Genomic DNA, 24,153 nt, shown 5'->3' with positions numbered 1-24,153 from the left:
AATTTCAAAAGTTCCTGGGCCTTTAAAGGGGGAGAGGTGGATGCCTGTGTTCTGTGATCACAACTGCTGATCAGAGCGGTCAGGATGTGCATGTGGGACACCTCCTGTAGGCCACTTATAGTGACATAACCAAGTGTGGTGTCTACACAGACACTTTGTCGATATAACTTTGCTGCAAAAAGCTCAGCACTTCTTGTCGAGGTGATTTTATTTTGTCAGCAAAACAAAAGAGTTGTGTTGGCAGAAGGAGCATTGCGGTGTGTACACCTCCATGTTTTTGTCGATTTAAACTTGATATTTGTTGACAAAGTTGTGTAGTGTAGCCAAGGCCTAAGTAAGCTATTAATAAATTAGAACATAGACTCAACAGCTAATTTACACAATTTTTTCATGATTTTCTAATAAATCCTCTAGTGGTTGGAGTCCCAATTTTTTTTATTTTGTTGCCAGTGTTAAGTAGAGCAACAGCAGGCTCTGCCCTTTATTGGTGGCATCACTGAAACCTCATTCTCAGTGTTTTAAGGGAAGATATACTCTACTGAGCAGAAATACATATTTCTTTAAAAAGAAAACTTCTTACTACTTTTCCTTCTATACAGCTGACCCCTGTTAGAGAGCCAAACTCCAAATATTGTCTGTATGGATGCCTGTTTGTGGGATGCTTATGTCCTCTAATTTGATAAATAGCAATGACCAGTGACACAATATGTGAGATTCAGGCATTTTCAGGACCTTCCATAGTGCTGGATTATTTGATTCAATTGGCAAACTGGGAAGCAGAGTAGGGAATGGATTCAAACCTATTTACCAAAATAAAATGTATTAACTGTAAAATAGTCTAATACAACTTGGTTTTTAACCCAAATATGTTAGAATTGGTAGTTATCTTAGTGTTTGGCTTTGCTAATTTTAATATCTTCAATAATGATCTGGAAAGAGAGGATAGCAATATGCTACTGAAAGTTGCTGATGCTAAATTGGGAGACATTGAGAACTTGAGAGGACAGAGGTAACACAGAGCAGCCTAGGGAAGTTAGAAATATGGGGAAGAAGCTTTAAACTGGGTATTTAGACTGAAAATATTCAAGCAGTATGTGAGTTTTGGGGTAATGGTGGTAGAAATAACAATCATTCTGTCCAAAACCTGGAAAGTGGTAGTGCTGAAAGACTTAAGAGGGACTGAACAGCAAACTAAATGTAGCCATTGCAGCCCCTCAGTGGTCAATATGATTAGGCATTACATGCTTGAGGCTTCAGGATGAAGGAATAAGGGGGTGATAATCCCTATATGACTAACTATGAGAGATCATTAAGAATTTTACTTTTAATTTTGGTATATTGTCTTCTGGTCTAAAATCAAGGAACCTTTTCTTTGGGTTTAAAATCAAGCATGGAAAGTTTCAATCTTCAAGAAAAATTTGAAAAATTACTACTTTATTGATTACATGCATTTTAAAGGCACCCATTACTGTGGTCTCAGTGCACATGATGCGTGGCTTCAAGTCAAGTTATTAAGATTTCCCAATAAAAAGTACTGGAGTAATACACCCAGTCTTCCGCAGTTTAACTTAAAACCAGAAAATGTAAAGAACTGACCTGTCAGCTAAGTGCCATGGATTTCATAGCTTACCATCTGTGTAATGCCTGGTGAAAGCAACTGCCCAAGATTTTGCTTTAAATACAGTTCCCATGGGAGCAAATTCCTGACATGGAAACCTGCATCAGAGCAAGTTATGAGGGGGTTATGGTGGAATACAGAATATAACCATAAGCTTTGCTATCCTGAATGCAACAATTTTCATTTTTGTTTTGTGAAGGCAAGAAGGGAAGTTCTCCCTTGCTCTATCCAATTGCAGGTGCTAGGGAGTCAAATTTTCAGCTATTGAAGTTTTTGTTTAATTATGACCTCCTGTTTTTGTAACAGGTAGCTGTAGTGGGAGGGAAGTGGAAGAATCCAGTGACAGCCACCAGAGTTTTAGAAAAGTAAGTTTTTTATGTTGTCATATTTTGTTAGTTTCATAAGAAATAATAAGAAGTTATAACTGGTCAAATACGGAATTGTATAATAGAGCTACAGTGTTTTCTATTCCTTGAGTATATTTTAAATGTAGGTTTCCCAGAGTTTATTCACTGTTTCATCCCCACCCCTTCCAGCCTCGTGATTTGAGGTGAGCTGATTCTAAAATACTGAGGTTCCACAGTGATGATTTGGATGGGCAGACTGGTATAAAAGTCTCAATTCAATTCCCTGCCAAACTCTCTCAGGCTGTCACTAACTGAAGAGCTGAGGAGGCAGTGCAAACTGTCCACTCTCCACAAGCACTTAGGTAGCCATTCAGATGTGTGAGATTCACCCGTATGCTAAGAGTTAAGCATCAGAAGCAGTTTTAACAATGTACAATCCTAGAGATTTAAAAACCGCAGCCACTGTAAAAGAATCCCATTAACAGGCCCTTATTTACATATGTTTGCATTTCCACAAATGGAATAATCAAGTTTCAGATTAAGTCTTAGGTTCCTTCAGTAACTATACTTGAGTGATGCAGAATGCATCTACTATTCTGTTCTTGTAGACTCTGTTAGCTACATTTCAGGAATCTTACAAATTACATTGCCAGAGTCCTCCACTAGCCTTAGGATTAATGCATCCTTTTGCTGCGTGTACATAGCCCCATAGTGGTGTCCTTTATGTAGATGAACACTGAACATATTATTAAAATATGCAAAACTCAGGTTGACATGTTACTAAGTAGAAATAGCAGCTAATATTAGTGTGTACACATTGCATAAATGCTCTGCTTTCTGCATAGGCTCCCCATTGAACATACAGTTCAGTTCCAGGTTTGTGTCCTGATACTCAAAGACTTCTGAGCCTGGCCCTAGCTATCTGAGTTCCCTGATTAATGTGGTTCACTGAAATGGTGAAATTATTAAACAGGGAAGAATGAATGTGATATTGATTACTTTCAGAACTAAATACAGAGCTCATTTAAATCCATTTATCTTTCCCTTCTCACACACACACATACAACTCACCTACCCACTCACAAACAAAAATCCCTAAAGACAAACCAAGCTAATTTTCTACATGCGGGAAGGAAGAAAATGGGAAATATATACTTCTAATTTAGAATATTTGGAAGGCTCTCTTATAGTGTGCTTCTGGTAAGCAAAGATGGTAATATACGGCTACTAGCACTGTCTGAGTTGTGGTATTAAATGAGTTAATGTGTTTGCAAAAAATTGGGTGCTCAGCATCACATAGGAACTCTTGAGTGGCTCTGAAACAGAGCAGGGATAGAAGGTTAAGAAAATTGTGTGCTTGACTTTGCAACCTTTACATTCTTTTAATGTAGAGGTTATTATGTAACTTCTTAAGTCTTTAAAAAAAAAAAAAAAGCAATCCCCCTGCCTAATTCTGTCATATGGAACTGTATTGACCCCCGCCCCCCAGTTGGACCATCAGAAGGGTTTCAGCCTTTAGATCACCAGCAGAGACTGCTAACAGTAAGTAGTAACATTAGGATAATATCCTCTATGTGGCATTATATGGGGATGACACACATACTTTGCCAGTGGGTTTCACAGCAGAGATAACGTGGACTCCAGAATTCCAGATTCAATCCCAGGCATTGGAGAAGGGTGTGCTTGGTGCCCTCTTCCTTCTTTCTCCATTGCTACCTCCTTCCCACATGTCCCCAGCTCCTGACCCCTCTGCCTCTATTACCCCCTCCCAAACTTCCCCTCCCTTTGCTTCTATCCATATCTCTCTTCTTCTGCTTCTCTCCACCTTCTGGTTCCTGCAACACCCTCTTTCCCATGTTCCCCTGTACAGTCCAAGGGTATGTCTACACTGCAGCTGGAAATGTGCTTCCCAGCATGGGCAACGAGACATGCACTAGCTCTGCTCAAACTAGCATGGTAGAAACAGTGCCCAAAAAAGGCAGAATCTAGGGCCTTCAGAAAGCCAAAGAGAGAAGAACTGGCTCCTTTCCTTTCTGAGTCAGTCTGGGTGGTCAAGGCTCTCAAGTGTTTCTCCAGTCAGAAACCCCTTCTTCTGAGGGCTAGGGAGCTCTGAGTTATAGCCCTACTCCTTCAGGGTATGTCTACACGGCAATTAAGAACCCACGACTGGCCCACGTGAACTGACTCGGGTTCATGGGGCTCGGGCTGTAGGGCTGTTTAACTGTGGTGTAGATGTCTGGGCTGGCACTGGAGCCAAGGTTCTAGGACCAGGCAAGGTTGGAAGGTCCCAGAGTTTGGGCTGCAGCCTAAGCTGGAATGTCTACACCGTAATTAAACAGCCCGCAGCCCAAGCCCTGCAATTGTGAGTCAGCTAGCATGGGTCAGCTGTAGATGTGTAATTGCAGTGTAGACATACCCATAGAGTCCTGCCCCAAACTAAGCAGGGATCCACCTTTTTAAGGACCCCACCCTCTCCAGACTTGACAGACTTCACAGTTGCAATGGGTTGGGGCTGATTGTGCCCAGAGGAGATTTTTAACACCTGGGGTGGGGTGTGATGGGTTCGATCGCAGAAACCCCCTTGGGACTGGAACCTGTTATGCTGAGACTATCTCTGAGCCTGTTTTCTCTGCTGGCTTGGGACTTAAGAACATAAGACTGGCTGCACGGGTCAGACCAAAGGTCCATCCAGCCCAGTATCCTATCTGCCGACAGTGGCCAATGCCAGGGGCCCCAGAGGGAGTGAACTTAACAGATGATGATCAAGTGATCTCTCTCCTGCCATCCATCTCCACCCTCTGACAAACAGAGACTAGGGACACCATTCCTTACCCATCCTGGCTAATAGCCATTAATGGACTTAACCTCCATAAATTTATCCAGTTCTCTTTTAAACCCTGTTATAGTCCTAGCCTTCACAACCTCCTCAGGCAAGGAGTTCCACAAGTTGACTGTGCGCTGTGTGAAGAAGAACTTCCTTTTATTTGTTTTAAACCTGCTGCCCATTAATTTCATTTGGTGCCCCCTAGTTCTTATATTATGGTACCAAGTAAATAACTTCCTTATTCACTTTCTCCACATCACTCATGATTTCATATACCTCTATCATATTCCCCCCTTAGTCTCCTGTTTTCCAAGCTAAAAATCCTAGCCTCTTTAATCTCTCCTCATATGGGACCCATTCCAAACCCCTAATCATTTTTATTGTCCTCTAAACCTTTTCTAATGCCAGTATATCTTTTTTGAGATGAGGACACCCCATCTATATGCAGTATTCAAGATTGGGTGTACCGTGGATTTATATAAGGGCAATAAAATATTCTCTGTTTTATTCTCTATCGCCTTTTTAATGATTCCTAACTTCCTGTTTGCTCTTTTGACTGTTGCTGCACACTGCATGGATGTCTTCAGAGAACTAGCCACGATGACGTCAAGATCTTTTATCTGATTAGTTGAAGCTAAATTAGCTCCCATCATATTGTATGTATAGTTGGGGTTATTTTTCCTAATGTGCATTACTTTAAATTTATCCACATTAAATTTCATTTGCCATTTTGTTGCCCAATCACTTAGTTTTGTGAGATCTTTTTGAAGTTCTTCACAGTCTTAACTATCTTGAGCAGTTTAGTATCATCTGCAAATTTTGCCACCTCACTTTTTACCCCTTTCCCCAGATCATTTAAGAATAAGTTGAGATTGGTCTTAGGACTGACCCTTGGGGAACACCACTAGTTACCCCTCTCCATTCTGAAAATTTATCTTTTATTCCTACCCTTTGTTCCCAGTCTTTTAACAGGTTCTCAATCCATGAAAGGATCTTCCCTCTTATCCCATGACAACTTAATTTACAGAAGAGCCTTTGGTGAGGGGCTTTCTAGAAATCTAAGTACAAGACTTCAGAACCCTAAGACTTCAGAACCCTGTCTTGTTGAGCCAGAGACATTAATCTGCTACAACACAGACCCAGGGTCTGACCTACGCTCCCAAAGCTGCAGACTTAACTGAAAATGGCTTAACAGGTACTAAGCACCGAGGTACCCAGTTCCCAATGGGATCCAAACCCCAAATAAATCTGTTTTACTCTGTAAAAGTAAAGCTTATACAGGGTAAACTCATAAATTGTCCGCCCTCTATAAACACTGATAGAGAGATATGCACAGATGTTTGCTCCCCCCAGGTATTAGTTACTTACTCTGCGCTAATTAATAAGCAAAAATGATTTTATTAAATATAAAAAGTAGAATTTAAGTGGTTCCAAGTAATAACAGACAGAACAAAGTAAGTTATCAAGCAAAATAAAACAAAACGTGTAAGTCTAAGCCTAATACATTAAGAAACTGATTACTGATGAAATCTCATCCCCAGAGATGTTCCAATAAGCTTCTTTCACAGACTGGACTCCTTCCTAGTCTGGGTCCAGTAATCACTGACACCCTCTTAGTTATAGTCCTTTGTTCCAGTTTCTTTCAGGTATCTCTTTGGGATGGGGAGGCCATCTCTTGAGCCAGCTGAAGACAAAATGGAGGGGTTTCCAGGGCCTTTTATATTCTTTCTCTTGTGGGCAGAAACCCTTTTGTTCTCCTGTGCAAAATCACAGCAACAAGATGGAGTTTGTAGCCACCAGGCAAGTCACATGTCTGTGAATGATTCCGCTTTTTACAGGCTGACGCCATTGTTAGTTTGAACATTCCCAGGAAAGCTCAGATGGGGATTGGCTTCTCCCAAAGTCCAATGTCAGTTAAGTGTTTCTTGATTGGGCACTTACTGAGAATAGTCCTTTCTCAAGAAGCTGACCAAATGCTTCACTGAGGCTACTTAGAATCAAACACATTGAGATACAAGTACATAGCCAATATTCATAACTTCAGATACAAACATGATACGCATATACAGACAGCACAATCATAAAGAGCAAACTACAGCCTTTCCATAGACATCCCACTTGACCTCCTCTGTACAAGACCTAGTGCAACCACAGGACCCTGGTTGTAACAGTGATCTATATGGTCACAATTCATGTCAATAACGTCACAGAGGATCTACTCTAGTGCAGTTATGTTGATTTTGAATCTGACTGATGACAGTATAAATGTTAAATTATTTGTAAAAGAACTTAGTCCTGCCAAGACTGTCATTACCTCACTTGTTCAAGAAACACTAAGTTTCAGTGAGGTTTTTTTGTGTGTGTAGACCCTGAAGGTTCAGATTGGTGTAAAATTGCTAGACCCTTTTGGATTGCTCCTGGAAAGATGAGACAACTTGCAAAGACAAAAGCAATACTGACCTAGACTCAAAGATATGTTTTGAATGCTGCTGCTAATCAGACTGTGGAGGATTGAGTGCAGAAATAATTTATATTTAAAAAAAAGTTTTATTCTCTACCTTTACAGTTCTTTGACAGTTTGCTACTTTTGGGAAGAAATTGTTTAATAATTTGAGCTAATTTTTTAATGAAAATTCTTCTGTGTTTTTCAATAGTAATACAAGAATAAAACATTTAAAATCTCTTTTGTCTTTGGTCAGATATATTAAAATGTTAATCTTCAGGGGAAAATGTGACCAGCATTTTTAAGTGTTTAAATATCTGAAATTGCTAACACACTATGTATTGAGTATGGGTGTCTGCAAGCTGATAGTGGTCTCAATGCTATTATTTTCATATAAATGAAAAACCTAAGTGCATTAATATTTGAAAATTACATCCTTCGTAATCTTCTTAACTCTGAGACGTTTTCAAGAGAAAATAATTAAGATTTTATAAAGGGGCGTGTTTCTTTTGTGTTTAGCACTTCTGATGTCAAATAAACACCAATGCCTGTTAACTTGTATTCATCTTGCAGAAGACATTTGTTGCTTTGCGCATACTGTTTTTTGTCTGGGACTATTACTGATAAATCATATGAACATGGGTAACTTTGGGTATCTACATATGGTGTTTCTCCCATTTTGAACTGGCAAATAGTTACTGTCATTTGCATGCATCTTCAGTTTATTTGAAGGAAATTGGAAAAAAATAAGTGGAATGGTTTTGCCTTGTTACATGAGAATGTATTTAGCTTGATATGGCTCACATGAGAAAAAAATTAATAGCAGGAAGTTGAGACTAGTTGACTCTGAGTTTAGGTTTGCTGCTAAAGTAGGGATTCAACCAGCTTTTTTACACATTAAGAATGTAGCGCATACTCTCCAAAATTATAGCACTCTTTGAAGTGCAGAATAAAGTTTGAGAATTTGCGAGCAGTATCTCCTGCATATTAGGCTTTCTTTGTTTTTTTGGTTATTTATTAAAGAAGGGAAAGAAGGGAAGATCAAAGGTAAGGAAGAGTGAATATACAAGCCAGGATTGAAGCAGTAATTTAGTTTAGACTAGAAAAGAAAGGGAATTGATTCCCCAAATCAGGCTGTTAATCCCTAACTTTTGAAATGCATCATCAAAATATTTCAACATCATTAGGCTTATACTCATTATTGATTGTCTGTTATTTATGGTTCTTCATTGTATTGAGCTGGGAGGAGGGGAAGTGTTCATTGGTGTGCTGTGAAGATCAATTTTTAAAGCCAGTTTCATTTAATATCTTAATGAGCTGGAAGCACACTAAATATCATCTGAAAATACAGTTAATTGGGAGATGTTGAAAACAAAAGTGAGGACAGAGATAATACTCAGAGGCCTAAGAAGGGAAGAAAAGATGGGCTTGTGATTAAAGCACTGGACTGAAACATAGGACATTTTGGGGTCTATTGCTAGCTCTGCTGCTGATTTCTTCTCTGACCTTGGTCTTGTCATCTGTAGCAGATGCCTTTGCCCATGGGAAGCCTAGTGCAGGATTGGGAACTTAAACTCTTTGTACCTCAACTCCCCATCTGAAATAAGGAAAATAATATCTACCAACCCCCTCACAAGTGTGTTGTGAAGATAGTGTGTGTGAGGTACTCAGATATTATGATGATAAATCTCACAGAAAAGCCCATGGACAGGGAATAACAAAAATAAATTACCTGAAAAGAGTAAGGCATACATGCATCTATTGAATAATCCAAAAATACAGATATTAGTTGAGAAGGAAATACCTAAAGAGAAATAATGCCAAAAGAATCCTAGGCTTGAGTGTATAACAGACTTGATGTGCTTGCGATATAATATGATGACATAAAAAAAGCTAATGCAAATTTGAGCTAGACACCATGAAATCATGTTACAGATGAGAGAGAGTGAGAGTGTCTATATTGGTTTTATTTCTGGGCACCTCAAAACCAGAGAGAGAGTGACAAATTGGAGGCAATACAGGGATGATCAAACATAGTGATAAATGGGTTGCAGAGACTGACTTGGGATAAAGGACTTACAAGAAATTTGTGTTTAGCTTAGCAAAAGCAATTAACAAAATGTTGTAAACATTTTTAGGTATTCTAAATATGTAAGCACCAAGTGGAGAGAGGAAATGTTTAAGGTGCAGCAAGGAATAACAGGGTGAAATTGAGCTAAGAAAAACTCGGGTTGAATATTTGTGAGGGAGGGGTGAATGAGGGGATTCAGGACTAGAAGACTGTGGCTATGTCTATACTACAGCTTATGTCAGCATAACTTATGATGCACAGGGCATGAATAAACCACCCCCCTGAGCGAGATAAGTTACATCGTCACAAGCGCCAGTGTGGACAGTACTATCTCAAAGGGAGCGCTTCTCCTGTCAGTATAGATACCACCGCTCACAGAGGTAGTTTTATTATGCTGACGGGAGCCCTCTTCCCTGTCAGCATAGAGCATCTTCATGAGATGCACAGCAGTGGCGCAGTGTAGACATGCTCTGTGAAATCCTCTTCCAGTGGTGGAACAATTCTGCATGTGCAGGAGCATGGAGAGAGATAACTTATTAGGTCTCTTTCATCCCTAACTTCCTGACTTCTGAGAGAATATTCTACATTCTGACTTTCAGTTGAGCGTGTCAGCCTAGTGTGAAAACCCTATCCTGAGGATTTACAAAGCTTGTTTTACTGAAGAACTATTATTACTTTTAAATGGTTTGTTCCTTCTGTTTTTCATTTCTAATCTCTGTGGCTCAGTTTGATATTAAAATAACTACAGTGACCTGACCTCTTGATAGTATTTTTAACCTATTCAAAATCATGAAAAAATCTTTCCTATAAAATATGTAATAAGATGTAAATGCAAGACTTCTGTAAGTCCCATAACATTTACTTATAAAATGTCATACACATACTGAAAAGGTTATACAACCACACTGTATATACAGGCAAGAAGTTAGTATAGACCTAGGCCAGTGAAATATTAGAAAAAGGCATGAAAAATGTAAACCCCTGTAGAATACTAGTTGTATTTTCAATGTGCCAGGCAGGAGATTAGGTAGAATGCCAGTTGGAATAAGAATTGCACAATTCTTGTTCCATCATACTCTTCTTTCCCACACATGGTGGTTTCTAGGCTCTTACTGGCTGCTGCCATTGGAGGAAGGGTTTTTGTTGTGACTAAATACTGTGAATGGTAGTGTGGCAAAGTACCTGTCTCTCCTCTCCTAGCTCAGTCCTCCTCAGCCTTGGAGACACAGGCTTGGGCAAAAGCAAAAGCCCTTCACAGTCGCGCAGGGTCTGGCTGATCCCTTCTCAGTCAGGCCCTTGTTCTGTTTTCCTCTCCTTCTGGGGAGAGTGCAACCTGCCTTGCAAGAGAAGTTTTTAGAGTTCAGCTGCCTCTACTCGCTGGCAGCTACTCTACTTCTCTCCTCCCCCCCTGCTTCCCTGCCAGGGAGGGTTTAAAAAGGTCTCCAGCCATTGGGGCCAGCTGAAACTAATTACCTCCCTGGTAACCCCTGTTCCAACTGAACCTTATTCCTCCATGGTTAAGCCTTCTGGGACTAATTACTACCCCACGCTTGGTAGCTAAGTGTCCTGAGTTTGCCACATATCCCCCCCCCCCCCGCTCAACACTATGGGGTTGGGCTACTTGGGTCGGAAAGCAGTGCACCCTCGACAAGCTATCCGCATCCATGTTGGGCTCCCGACCTGTGTCGTACCGTGAAGTGGAAGGGTTGAAGCGATAGGAGCCATCTCATTACTCTCGCATTTTTGTCCTTGTTTTGGTGCATCCACTGCAACGGGGCATGGTCCGTGACCAAGGTAAACCTCCGTCCGAGTAGATGGTAGCGGAGGCTTTCAACGGCCCATTTTACCGCCAAGCATTCCTTTTCCACTATGGCGTACTTCCGTTCCCTAGGCAGGAGCTTTCTACTGAGGAAGAGGACGGGGTGTTCGTCATCTCCGACCATTTGTGAGAGCACCGCCCTCAGCCCTACTTCAGAGGCATCTGTTTGCAGGATAAACTCCTCCCTCCAGTCTGGGGCTATCAGCACAGGGTCTGTGCAGAGGGCCGTTCGCAGATCTGCAAAAGCGGCTTCGGCCTCAGCAGACCATTTTACTATATCTGGGCCCCGAGCCCTGGTCAGGTCCGTTAGTGGGCATGCCCTGGTGGCGAAGTGGGGAATGAAATGTCTATAATACCCCACGAGTCCCAGGAATGCTCTGACCTGTTTTTTCTGGAGTGGTTGGGGCCACTTCTGTATGGCGTCTATCTTGTTGAGTTGGGGCCTCACCACGCCCCTCCCCACAATCTATCCAAGGTATTTGGCCTCAGCTAATCCGATCGAACATTTGGAGGGATTCGCAGTCAGTCCGGCCTTTCTCAGGGTATCCAGGACTGCCTCTACCTTTCTTAGGTGCATCTCCCAGTCAGGGCTATATATGATGACATCATCAAGATAGGCAGCAACGTACTCCCCATGGGACTGTAACAGTTTGTCCATCAGCCACTGGAAGGTAGCGGGGGCCCCATGCAATCCAAAAGGAAGAATAGTATACTGATATAGTCCTTCTGGGGTTGCAAAGGCCGTCTTCTCCTTGTCGGCTTTAGCCAGGGGGATCTGCCAATAGCCCTTAGTAAGATCAAGGGTAGACATGAAATGAGCTTTTCCCAGTTTGTCAATCAGCTCATCTATCCTGGGTAAAGGGTAGGCGTCAAATCGGGACACCTCGTTTAGCTTGCGGAAGTCATTGCAGAACCTCATACTGCCGTCTGGCTTAGGCAATAAAACCACGGGACTAGACCATTGACTATGAGACTCTTCAATGACTCCTAAGGCCGGCATCTTCCTGACCTCTTTCGTAATCTCTTCTCTCTTGGCCTCCGGGATCCGGTATGGCTTAATGTGCACCTTCACTCCAGGTTCTGTGAAGATGTGATGGTGAACCTCAGTAGTCCTGCCTGGCTTTTCTGAGAACACATCTTGGTTGCGTTTGATCAGGCTGACCACTTTGGATTGTTGTTCCAGGGTCAGCTCTGGGGATATTCCTACCAGGTTGGGCTGATCGCCTTTAGGGGATGGTGCCCCAGCGCAGCTACCAGAGCTTCTCTATCCCGCCAAGGTTTCAGCAGATTTATATGGTAGATCTGCTCCTGCTTCCAGCGACCTGGCTGCCGGACCTTATAGTCAACTTCTCCTACGGCTTCGATTACCTCATAGGGCCCCTGCCATCTGGCCAGGAGCTTGCTCTCCGCCGTGGGTATGAGCACCATCACCCGGTCCCCCACCTGGAACTTCCGAGACCGTGCTTGATGATGGTAGTACGTCCGTTGCGTCCTTTGGGCCTTCTCCATGTGTTCGCGCACAAGAGGGGTGACTCGGGCTATTCGGTCTTTCATTTGCAGCACATGTTCCACAATGTTTCTCCCTGGGTTCGGCTGCTCTTCCCAGTCTTCTTTAGCCAGGTCCAGTATGCCCCTGGGGTGTCGACCATATAACAGCTCGAAGGGGGAGAATCCAGTGGAAGCCTGAGGAACTTCCCGTACGGCAAACAGTACATAAGGTAGCAGGGCATCCCAGTCTTTTCCGTCGCGGCTAATCACCTTCCGTAACAGGCTCTTCAACGTCCTATTAAAACGTTCAACGAGGCCATTGGTCTGGGGGTGGTAGACCGATGTTCTGAGGATCCGTATGTGGAGCATGGTACACAAGTCCGTCATCAGTTTAGAAACAAAGGGGGTCCCTTGGTCCGTCAGGATCTCCTTAGGTATCCCTACTCTGGAGAATATCTGGACTAACTCTTTGGCTATGGGCTTGGACATGGCATTCCGTAGGGGGATGGCCTCGGGGTATTGGGTGGCGTAATCTAGTACTACCAGGATGTATTGATGGCCCCGGGCCGACTTCTCCAATGGCCCCACTATGTCCATAGCTATCCGTTCGAATGGAACCTCAATAATTGGCAGAGGTACCAGAGGGGCCCTTAAGTATGGTCTGGGCCCATGTATTTGGCATTCCGGACAGGAGGAACAATATCGCCGGACGGCCGCATAAATACCAGGCCAAAAAAACCTCTGTAGGATCCGATCAAGGGTCTTATCCATCCCTAGGTGGGCCCCAAATAGATGACTGTGGGCCAGATCCATTACCGCTTTTTGATGCTTCCGGGGGACCAAGAGTTGTTCGATGACTTGCTCTTGGACGCGGACTACTCTATACAGAAGATCTTTTTTAATCATATAATACGGCCCTGGGCCCTTAGTTCTCCCCTCCACTGGGACCCCATTTACCTCGACTACTTCCTTAAAAATGTTGTGGTATATGGGATCATTGGCCTGATCCTGACCAAAAGTCCCGTGCGCGGTCCCTATTGGCCCTATTTCGGGGGGGTCTACCTCCGTCTCTCCCTCAGGGACAGAGCCTGGGGAACCCGGTCCAACAATTGGGTTGTAGTTGGCCGACCCCGTCCCACTGTCAATTGAGTTCCTTCTTTCTCCTGCTAGTGTAGGCATCAGGTACCGTGTCAGGATCCTCGTCCCCCTCCTTTTATCCGCCCTCCGTTCCCTCCGAGTCTTCCTGGACTTCCCCGGTGGGGAGAACACATCCTGTCTAAACTCGTGGAAGGTGGGGAGAGGGTCCCCGATCTGGGCCACCATTTGGATCCCAAAGTCCTTCTTTCCTTCTCCCTCGTCCCCGGGGAGTAGGCCATCAACCCCAGAAAGTCTCGTCCGATAAGGACAGGGTAAGGGAGTTTCGGGACGATTCCCACTGTCAACTCAGCGGGGTTCCCTAGAACTTCTATGCGTACGGGGATGGTCGGGTAATAGCTGATATCCCCATGTACACAGGAAATTCCCGAGCGCTTGGCCCGGGATAGTTGGCCCGGCCTGACCAGCTTCCCTGAGACCAGTGTGACTGCACTTCCCGAGTCTATTAAAGCTGTGGTCTCTATACCTTTCAGCTTAACGGGCCTAGTGTACCTATGGGGGACCATCGCAACCCCGACTAGACTTATTAGCTCGCATGGTCCCCCTATATCTCCCAGTTCACACTGCATGGGCTCTCCTAGATTAGGGCATTGGGCAGCAATATGCCCTAATTCACCACAGGCATAACAACGGTACCCCCCTCGGGGCAGCCCCCTATTTTTCGGACTGCTGGGATTTATCCCCTGAGCCTTTCTTCCCCAGTCCTCCCGTCTCTCCGGGACTGCCAGCGGCTCTTCCACCTCCTGCCTCCCCTCCATTTTCCAGCCTGGAGCTGGGGCAAACCGGGGCCTCGGTGCAGAGGCTGGTCTCCGATACTGGTGCCTTCCTCCCTCCGGGGTCGGAGAAAGTTCTTGGGCTGCCAAATGCCTCTCCACGAGAGCAACTAGTTCGTCATAAGAGGAGGGATCATTTTGGCGGACCCACCCCCGTATGTCCGGCGGCAACCCTCTCATGTACTTCTCCAATACCAGGGTTTCTACTACCTTCTCTGGCCCACGGGTCTCGGGGCGGAGCCACTTCCGCACAAGGTGTATCAAATCAAACAGCTGGGACCTTGGTGGTTTGTTCTCCCGGTACTTCCACTCGTGGAAGCGCTGGGCCCTTATGGCTGGCGTCACGCCTGCCCTCGCCAGGATTTCCGCCTTCAGCCGAGGGTAATCCATAGCTGCTTCTGCGGTCATGTCGAAGTAGGCTTTCTGGGCCTCCCCACACAGGAATGGAGCCAGGAGAGCTGCCCACTGGTCTTGGGGCCAGGCCTCCCGCAGTGCCGTGCTCTCAAACGCGAGGAGATACGCCTCTATATCGTCATCCGTTGTCATCTTCTGTAAGTAGTTGCTTGCCTGTAGCAGCCGGGTCCCCTGGGCCGCGTGCGTCATCGTAGTCAGGGCCTTCAACTGGTTCACTACCTCGGTCAGGCTGGCTCGATCTTGGGCCGCCTGGCTCATCAGCAGCTGGTTGGTCTCTTGTTGCACCCGCACAGACTCTCGCTGGGCCGCCACCTGTACTCGGGTAGCCTCCTGCTGAGCCGCGGTGGCCTGCATCAACGCCTTCAGCACATCCTTCATTTTTCCCAAAGAAAAAAAATGTTTTTTTTTTCTCTTTTTTTTTTTTTTACCTTGCCCTTTGATGGCTTGCTACCGAGCCACACTCACTAGTACGTCCCACTCCTGACACCATGTGTGGCAAAGTACCTGTCTCTCCTCTCCTAGCTCAGTCCTCCTCAGCCTTGGAGACACAGGCTTGGGCAAAGCAAAAGCCCTTCACAGTCGCGCAGGGTCTGGCTGATCCCTTCTCAGTCAGGCCCTTGTTCTGTTTTCCTCTCCTTCTGAGGAGAGTGCAACCTGCCTTGCAAGATAAGTTTTTAGAGTTCAGCTGCCTCTACTCGCTGGCAGCTACTCTACTTCTCTCCTCCCCCCCTGCTTCCCTGCCAGGGAGGGTTTAAAAAAGTCTCCAGCCATTGGGGCCAGCTGAAACCAATTACCTCCCTGGTAACCCCTGTTCCAGCTGAACCTTATTCCTCCATGGTTAAGCCTTCTGGGACTAATTACTACCTCACGCTTGGTAGCTAAGTGTCCTGAGTTTGCCACAATAGGCATATTAAGAGATGTGGTGCCAACATAATTTTGAGTTGTATTTGTGGGTTTCATTGACCTTTCTTGTAGTTTGTCTTTTAATTAAATCTTCCACCTTCCTCTATCCCCTTTTTTTCATTTAAATTTCTCACCCTCTAATCTCAAAACCTGTGTGATTTACCAGTTCCCCCCGTTACAAAGCCCACATGTCTTCCTCTGCCAGATCTGACTTTCTGATTGGTCTATCTTCCAGCTTCATCTTCACTGAGGACTTCATTGTGCAGGTTGATGTCCCTCTTGAATCTTATGACTCCCTTAGATTTACTTACAATTTGTTATCACTTTTGCCCATGGCCATACCATGGCAGCAGCTTCTACTTTGTCCTGTCTAATTCTTGTCTATGCAACTCCTCCCTTTATTTTGTTCGAGCATGTTCCCCTTTTTGTTCCTTCTAGAAATGAGCCTATTCCATCACTCTTGAAAACATCTTGATCCTTCTAGAGTTCCTCCAGTTCAATTTCTAATTCTTTCTCTTATTTCCCCTGCATGTCCTAACCATCTTGCCCTATCAGAACTTGTACTCCCTGCCTCCCACACTTCAAATTCTGTCTGGCACACTGAAAAACTCCAACATTAATTTAAGTCCTTTAAATAAAAAAAAAAAGGTGGTTGGTAAATCAACATTAAAGTCTAGAAATTTTGTCAGATAGTCTGTGCTGAGGGAGAGGAGCAGAATGTTTAATGAAAACACCATGATCCTGATCCACCTCCCACAACTGCAGGCAAAGTGGCAGGCATTAGAGTCATGCACAGGACTAGTGTAGAGCCCCGAAGGAAGACTGGGATTCCATGGGTCCTGCAGGATCCGCTGCCATAATAGCAGGAGCGAGATTTAAAAAAAGTCCCCTTCAGAGTTCTAGCAGACATCTCCTTGAAAACTACCTGCTACTTATGGTGGCTCCTACTACATGTGGTTACAGAAGCAGGTCATATGTACATGTCTACAGGCTTGGGTATTTTCCTCAGTGTTCAGTTCGCACACTACTTGGCTCAGCTTGGCCATGAGAGAGCATATGGCCAGGCACCTCTCCAAACAGCACATATTTTTCCGGGGTGGGGAGCCACAGAGAAAAAGAGAATTAAAAAAAATTAAAAAAGACATGCGTGGGAAAAAGCAAGATTAAAAAAAGGATAAGAGAGAAGGAGAAAATGAGGGAAAACAGAAACTATTCTGGGGCATAACGTGATATATGTTGCCCATCCACACATCCCTTGCACTTGGGTGCTCCAGGAAAACAAGCTGGGAACCACTTAAAGAAATTAAAAAAGCAGCTTTTTGCTCACCAGTAGTACCCAAAAATATATGACCATCCCCAGCGTTCCCATTGTAAATAATGTTTGTGGTGTAATGGTTAGATCAGGAGGCATTGTATAACTGCAGAGTATTGTTCTTGAGAAGAGTTTTGATTTTTTTTAAATCATGGAGGATTAGCAATAGAAAAGTCCTATTAGATCATTAGTCAATTCCTTTATCATATTAGGATTGTGGCACAGAACTGTTAAGTACTAAAATGTTAATGTTCTGCCCCTGTTTTCAGAAATACTTACTAAACCTAGCAAGTTGGAAAACTGGGATACGTGCAGATTCTGTCAGAAAACTGAATTCTGTTTTCTGTGATCTTTCCTGGGTGAAATTCTTTGACTTAATGCTGTGTAAGAATAGATGATGATAGTTGTTTTCCCTTCTGGTCTTAAAATCTATGGATTTTCTGAAGTTGTTTGTAAAATCAATCTATGTATATATAATATTGTTTACAAAATAAGATTAAAAATTCACTGTCTCTTTTAAAATATTTAGTGATATAGGAAAAATATTGACTGGATTGACTGCCCTTGAGATTTAAGTTCTTTGTCCACACAACAGATATATAGGGTAGGTAGAGGCAATGCAAGCTTCCCCACACTGCTTCGGCAACTTCTCAATTCTATCCTGAAGGGACTGGTGCCAGGAGTGAGACGATTGCTCAACCTGCAGGCCTTGTTCCATCTTTGAACTCACTTCTGAGAATCAGTGGTATCAATGTTAGTACCAGTTGTGGAGGTAGAAATCGACTGTGATTACTGATACTTTCCGTATAGATATCTGCCCCCATCCTCATGTGGTGTAAACTTTCATTATTATCTTGGGCAGGATTCCAGCTGGTGACCCTGTAAGTGCTTTAAAGACTCAATATTTCATTTCCTTTGGCCACCCAGGCATGACTGTGCTGCAGTTGGGAACATTTGTCTGAGCCCAGATAAAGAGACACATACTAGCTCACTAAAATAGCAGCATCAACATTGTGACACAGGTGGCAGCTCAGGCTAGTTGCCAAAGTACAAATCCATCCAACACTCTGGGTCCCTACTCTGGTGGCTACCCTGTGTTACCATCTGTGCTACAACGTTGAGACTGCTATTTTTAACGTGTTAGCTCAAGCAGAGTTGTCTGCCCAGGCTGGGAGGCACGCTTCCAGCAACCATCTAGGTGTACCCCTCGTCAGTCACTGTCTACCTCTGCTCTGCAGGTCAGCATGAGGTGGAAATGTGATAGTGTTGCCAATTGTCATGATTTTGCTGCAAGTCTCAGTGTTGTTTTTCTTAAAGCCCCAGCTGCCAGAATCAGGAGATTGCATGAGAATCTCTGCTTTAATTAAAAAAAAAAAGTTTCTAGCCCTTATGATTGCAGAGAAAAGTTTGAAAATGTTGCTGGAATATACTCTAAAGGCTTAGCATCTAGAAGGCAAATAAAAGAACCTAATATATATTTAAAAATCTCACGGTTTTTGGAGATCCTCATGACCTGTGAACATTTTGGCCGGGCAATACTTATGTGTAGGCATCCAGACCTTTCTGCAAGCTTTCACATGCATGCAATTTTCTACTTACCAGAACTATGTGGTTTTATTTTCAAAAAGCTTTTCCACCATGTTCAGCTTTTTTCTTACTTTCGTTTAAATTTGCATAAGTTCAGTTACCAGTTATGAAATAGTCAAAAAATTTTTTCCTCCTTTCTCTAAATTCCCTTTTCAATGTTCCTTCAACTTCCTTTTTATTATGCTCTTTTTAGATATTGTGAAATGTGGCTCTGTTCTGTTTAACCTCGGTGTATCCTCTGCAGTAGGAGATATCCTGCATCTGCAGCTCGTAGAGCTGTAAAATTTTCCTCATTAGAGCTGTCAGAACTTTTGGAAGGGTTAGCAAAGGCCTCCTGCTCTGAACAGCTTAAAAACATAGGCTTCATATTACAGTCTCTGTAATCTAGATTTCAACAGGTCTCTTTGTAACTGTTAATGTTTATACTTGTCAAACCAAACAAAACTCTCTAAATATAAGATGAGGTTTTAACTGCCTTACAAAAAAAAGTAGGTCAATGGGCCAACAGGTTATTAGGCTAGAGAAGATTGAGCGGGTTCACTGAGTCATGCTGTGTAGTTGTTTTTTCTTCTTCTGCAGAACGTTCTGCTTTGCTTTAATTTCATGTTTTTTTACAAGTGTTTTTTTTAACCAGTTCCTTCTTACCGCCCGTGACAGTCATTGGAACTGTGGAGCGCAGCTTTGCTGATCTCCACTCTCCCTTGCATTTGTTTAGTACCTGTTAATAGTTTGTGCTTAGTTGTTAACAGTTGTTGATAGTTGTTAATAGGAGCAATCATTGCCTTTTTAACTAAACTAAACCATAGTACTTGTACTTTTTACTTTCCTAAGAATAATAGCTATTCAACCTTTAGCAAAAAGTACAAATTCAGTACTTCTCGCTTTAGCAAAAACTATTTATTTTTTTCTTATAACCCAAAATACATTATAACATTAAATATAAGGCACCAGAGTGAAAATGATAGAAAACAGTGGCATATGATTCATTGTATAGTGAAGAAATCAAAACCTTCTGTCAGTGTGGCCAACAGCTGATGCAGGGAGAAATGAGGTATGGCAAGGGAGGAGAGATGTGTGTTTAGATAACTTTGAAAAGAGATGCAAAGTGGCATGGAGAGCAGTTTTAGACAACGGGAACTGTAGAAGAGAATTCATTAAAACCAAAAATGATTGTATGAAGAGACTGGAAGGTAGTGATTGCTAGATTAGTGAAGGGGAGCATGAAAGGGAGTAGAGACTTAGATCTAGGAGGTAGGTTTGGAATAAGTACTTAAGAAGAAAATGATATTGGACTTCATTTTGAAAAGAAAAGGGGGAGCCAGTGGCTATGTTTGAGGTAGCAGGAGTAATGTAGCTGGGTTTCTCTGTGATTGAGTGAGCAGCATTCTGAACATTCTGGAGTCCAGAGAGGAGTGATTTGATGAAACCAGAGAAGAACTGAGGTAATCAGTAGGAAAAGGGATGTAGACGTGAATAAAAAACCAGCAGAGAAGGAGTTGAGGGAGTGGCATAGACAAATGCTGTTTCAGAATTAACAATAGGGAGATTTAGAGACTTAGGCAATGTGGGAGATGGAGAGTTTGAGTCAAGGATGACACTATGATTACAAATAGAGGTAAATAGGAGATCTTAGTCAAGCTGGATGAAGTTTCAGAGTATTCCTCTTGCTGAAGAGAAGCACTTCTGTTTTTGACACATTGAGGGCTGGTCCAGACTAGGGGGGGGAAATCGATCTTAGATACGCAACTTCAGCTACGTGAATAACGTAGCTGAAGTCGAATATCTAAGATCGGATTACTCACCCATCCAGACGGCGCAGGATCGATGTCCGCGGCTCTCCGTGTAGATTCTGGAACTCCGTTCGGGTTGATGGAGTTCCAGAATCGATATAAGCGTGCTCGGGGATCGATATATCGCGTCTAGATTAGACGCGATATATCGATCCCCGAGCAATCGATTTTAACCCGCCGATACGGCGGGTAGTCTGGACGTACCCTGAGCTAACTATATTGAGCTATTTCTGTAATTCATCAGGCAGAGCATTACATTTATAAATGATATATCACAATAGTACTTTACTAGTAATCAGAATAAATGATGGCTATAAATATTGCATTTGAATACTAGTGACATACAGAATTGCAATCATTTCCAGTTCTCTAACTTTTCTTTTTTGATTCTTTACAGTGCAGAGTTTGATGCTCTTCTGTAGAAGAGGATATATTTAAACCCACATTCATCTGAAGGATCAGTGTTTATCCTAAATATCATGGTTTAACATCCCAAAAAGTGTAAGAGGTAAAGAAAGTCTTGCTGTAATTATGAGCTACAGTGTTGTAATTTGATTCCTGTGATTTCTTATTAACTACATTAGGGATCTGTTCCCATTGTCAAGGAAGTTAATGGACTTGGTTCCAAAAAGGTATAGAGCCCTCAGTCCCCATAAGACTTGATCTAAGGCCCATTAAAGTCAATGGGAGTCTCTTCATTGATTTCAATGGGCTTTGCTTCAGGCCCATACAATTCAGTAAGAGTTGAGGATGCTCAGCACCTTGCAAAATTGGACTCAGAGGGAGCAGGAGCAGGCCTGAAAGAGAGAAGCAAATGTCTATTGTTTTTTCTTTGGCTTTTGGGTATTTGGAATTTAGGTACCATACTTATGCTGCTAATTTTGACATAAAATCTGAGTACATTCAGTAAGGTGAAATTGGTATTATAACAATATTGAATATACTTCGCTGTTATGGAAATAGTGATTCTGACTTCTGATTCTGCATATTGAAAAGTTCAGTCTTGTTCCATGTGAAGTCCTTTTGTGCTTTGCTATTCACACATTTATTTCTTATGAAAATAAATGGAATGTTATGTGATTTGATATTCTAAAAATTCGTAGAGTCTTTGATGCATATAGTAAATGTTGAATACCAGATTTGTTTTGAGGACTAATTATGCGATTATGTTACTAGCACATTCAGTAGATGGGGAAGGGATAATTCAGTGGCTTGAGCGTTGGCCTGCTAAGCCCAGGGTTGTGAGTTCAGTCCTTGAGGGGGCCATTTAGGGATCTGGGGCAAAAATCTGTCTGGGGATTGATCCTGCTTTGAGCAGGGGGTTGGACTAGATGACCTCCTGAGGTCTCTTCCAAGCCTGACATTCTGTGATTTTAAAGGAAAATATATTTACAATTTTCCAGCTATTGTCAAGTGAAAGCCTAAGGGTATTAGTTCTGTCTCTTTGAACACTATATTTATCTCATGTAATTAAGCACTGGAAGTGGCTTGCATCAGCCGTGAACGACATGTAGTGAGACAGAATAATATCAACCAGTTTATAATAATATAAACTGAGGTACACAACCATAAAAAATTCAGATCTCCCACATTCTCCACATTCTCTTTTTAGTGCATTTCTGAACAGTTGAATAAAGGACCATGCCAGCTTCCAGTCTTATGCACTGAAAATGCTTTGGAGAATCTGTGAATTTCATAATGTCCTTAGTACACTGTAGGTGGAGGCACCTCAGTGCTAATAAGCATCTGATTGTTCTGTAACATCAAAGATGAGCAGCAAATGAAAAAATTGCCACCTCTGGTTCAGCACCATTGTAACACGCATATGTGTTGGGGCACTAATGTAAGTCTGCTTTGTTAGCAGAGGGGCTTCTAAAGCTTTACACACTTCCTTTAGACTCAGTGGAGGCAGTTTGCCTTGAAGCAGTTACTACTTTACCTATATTACAATTGATACCCTGGATCAGAGCAAATTATCAGTTTTACTAACACTGCTACTACAAAATTAGTTTTATTATATCATTGTCAAAGGAAATTGGCAGTTGTTACATGGTAATCGGTTCTAAATATAAAGATTTTTCTTTCATGTGGAAGTGGAGGGAGAATTTGAAGAACACTATCACAGGGCAGGGCTTCTCCTCAGCTTCCAAGCACATACTACCATGCCCAGTCTTCTTTAAGGCTGTTTATTTTCTTAAAACAGGCAACTGAACAAACAGAAAAGTCTTATAACTCACTCCTTTGTCTTGGACTTCAGGGCCACCCCTTCCAGGGGTCTCTGGCACTCCTGCTTCTTGTTGCTTTCCAGTTTTAATCAGATCTGCCCCATTCCTGGAGGAGCAGCCCCAGGGCTGTTTCCCTGAGGACCTGGATCTTTGCTACTGTGGCTTTCCTTCCCCAGGCACAACCTGTCTTAGTCACCCTCTCCTCCACCTCTCATTTTCTGCCCTTTATAGGCTCAGGCATAGTCCAGCCCCCTTTAATTGGCTGGATTGGGCTCCTGTACTCTGACCCAGAGGAGCTAGGACTGGCTGTACTCACAGGGAACAGGTACGCTGTGAAAACATTTTCTGCCAGTTCAGTTCTGAGAGATTAAAACTACTTTTTCAAACAAACACCCCCCCTCACCCTCCTGGCCCCTATTTTTCCTTTTCACAAATCTAATCAAGTACCCCTTGTTTAGGCACTCACCAGACTTCCGTAAAGGTAGCAACATCTGAATCCTGTGTCCTCTAAGCCTCTTGAGTCTGAACAAAATCAGTCAAGGCACTGCCTCTGTCTTGGCTACTGTAGGCAGTGTCCAAATCCCCTGTCTAACACCCCCTTCTGACAGCTGATGAGGAGTTCACTGGACCGTTAATGTTTTTCAGTAAGTCTTGTAAGTTCCAGAAGCCTGGCAGAATGCTAATATTGTGCCCATTTTTAAAAAGTGTAAATGGGATGACCTGGGTAATTGTAGGCCTATGAACCCGACGTTGATCCCAGGCAAGATAATGAGGCGGCTGATACGGGACTTGATAAGTAAAGAACTAAAGTAGAATAATGTAACTAATGCAAATCAGCATAGGTTTATGGAAAATAGTGTCAAACTAACCTGATGTCTTTTTTTATGAGATTATAAATTTGGTTGACAAAGGTAATAATGTTAACATAATATACTTAGACTTCTGTAGGGCATGTGACATGGGACCGTATGACATTTTGATTAAATTTTATACCATCCTAGTTTTTTTTTTTTAACATGGCACACACTATATGGATTAAAAACTGACTGATAGGTCACATAATGTAACTGTAAAGGGGGATTATCATTGAGCAAGTCTGTTTCCAGTGAAGTCCCACAGGGACTGGTTCTTGGCCCTAAGCTATTAAACATTTTTATCAGTGGCCTGGAAAAAACATAAAATCATCACTGATAAAGTATGCAGCTTACACAAAAATAGGGGGAATGGTAAATAATGAATAAGAAAGGTCACCGATTCAAAGCAATCTAGATCATTTAGTAAACTTGGTGCAAGTAAACAATATGCAACTTAATATGGCTAAATGTAAATGTATATATCTTGGAACAATGAATGTAGGCCATACTTACAGGATGGGTGACTCTCC

At 42.8% G+C, this 24,153-nt stretch overlaps 1 protein-coding gene across 3 annotated transcripts in view; it reads left to right on the top strand.

Annotated features, from left to right (window-relative positions):
- Nucleotides 1–24,153, top strand: part of CLOCK (clock circadian regulator) — a 142,346-nt gene that overhangs the window by 51,600 nt on the left and 66,593 nt on the right. For all 3 annotated transcript variants that reach the window (XM_030563075.1, XM_030563074.1, XM_030563073.1), the window contains exons 3-4: nt 1,925–1,983; nt 20,942–21,052. The gene's annotated coding sequence lies outside the window, so the exon portion shown is untranslated. The remainder of the gene's footprint in view (nt 1–1,924; nt 1,984–20,941; nt 21,053–24,153) is intronic.

The sequence above is a fragment of the Gopherus evgoodei genome, chromosome 5 (genome assembly GCF_007399415.2).
Source record: "Gopherus evgoodei ecotype Sinaloan lineage chromosome 5, rGopEvg1_v1.p, whole genome shotgun sequence".
Lineage (NCBI taxonomy): Eukaryota > Metazoa > Chordata > Testudines > Testudinidae > Gopherus > Gopherus evgoodei.
Note: the sequence above shows the minus strand (reverse complement) of the source record. Positions and strands in the feature narration are given on the sequence as shown.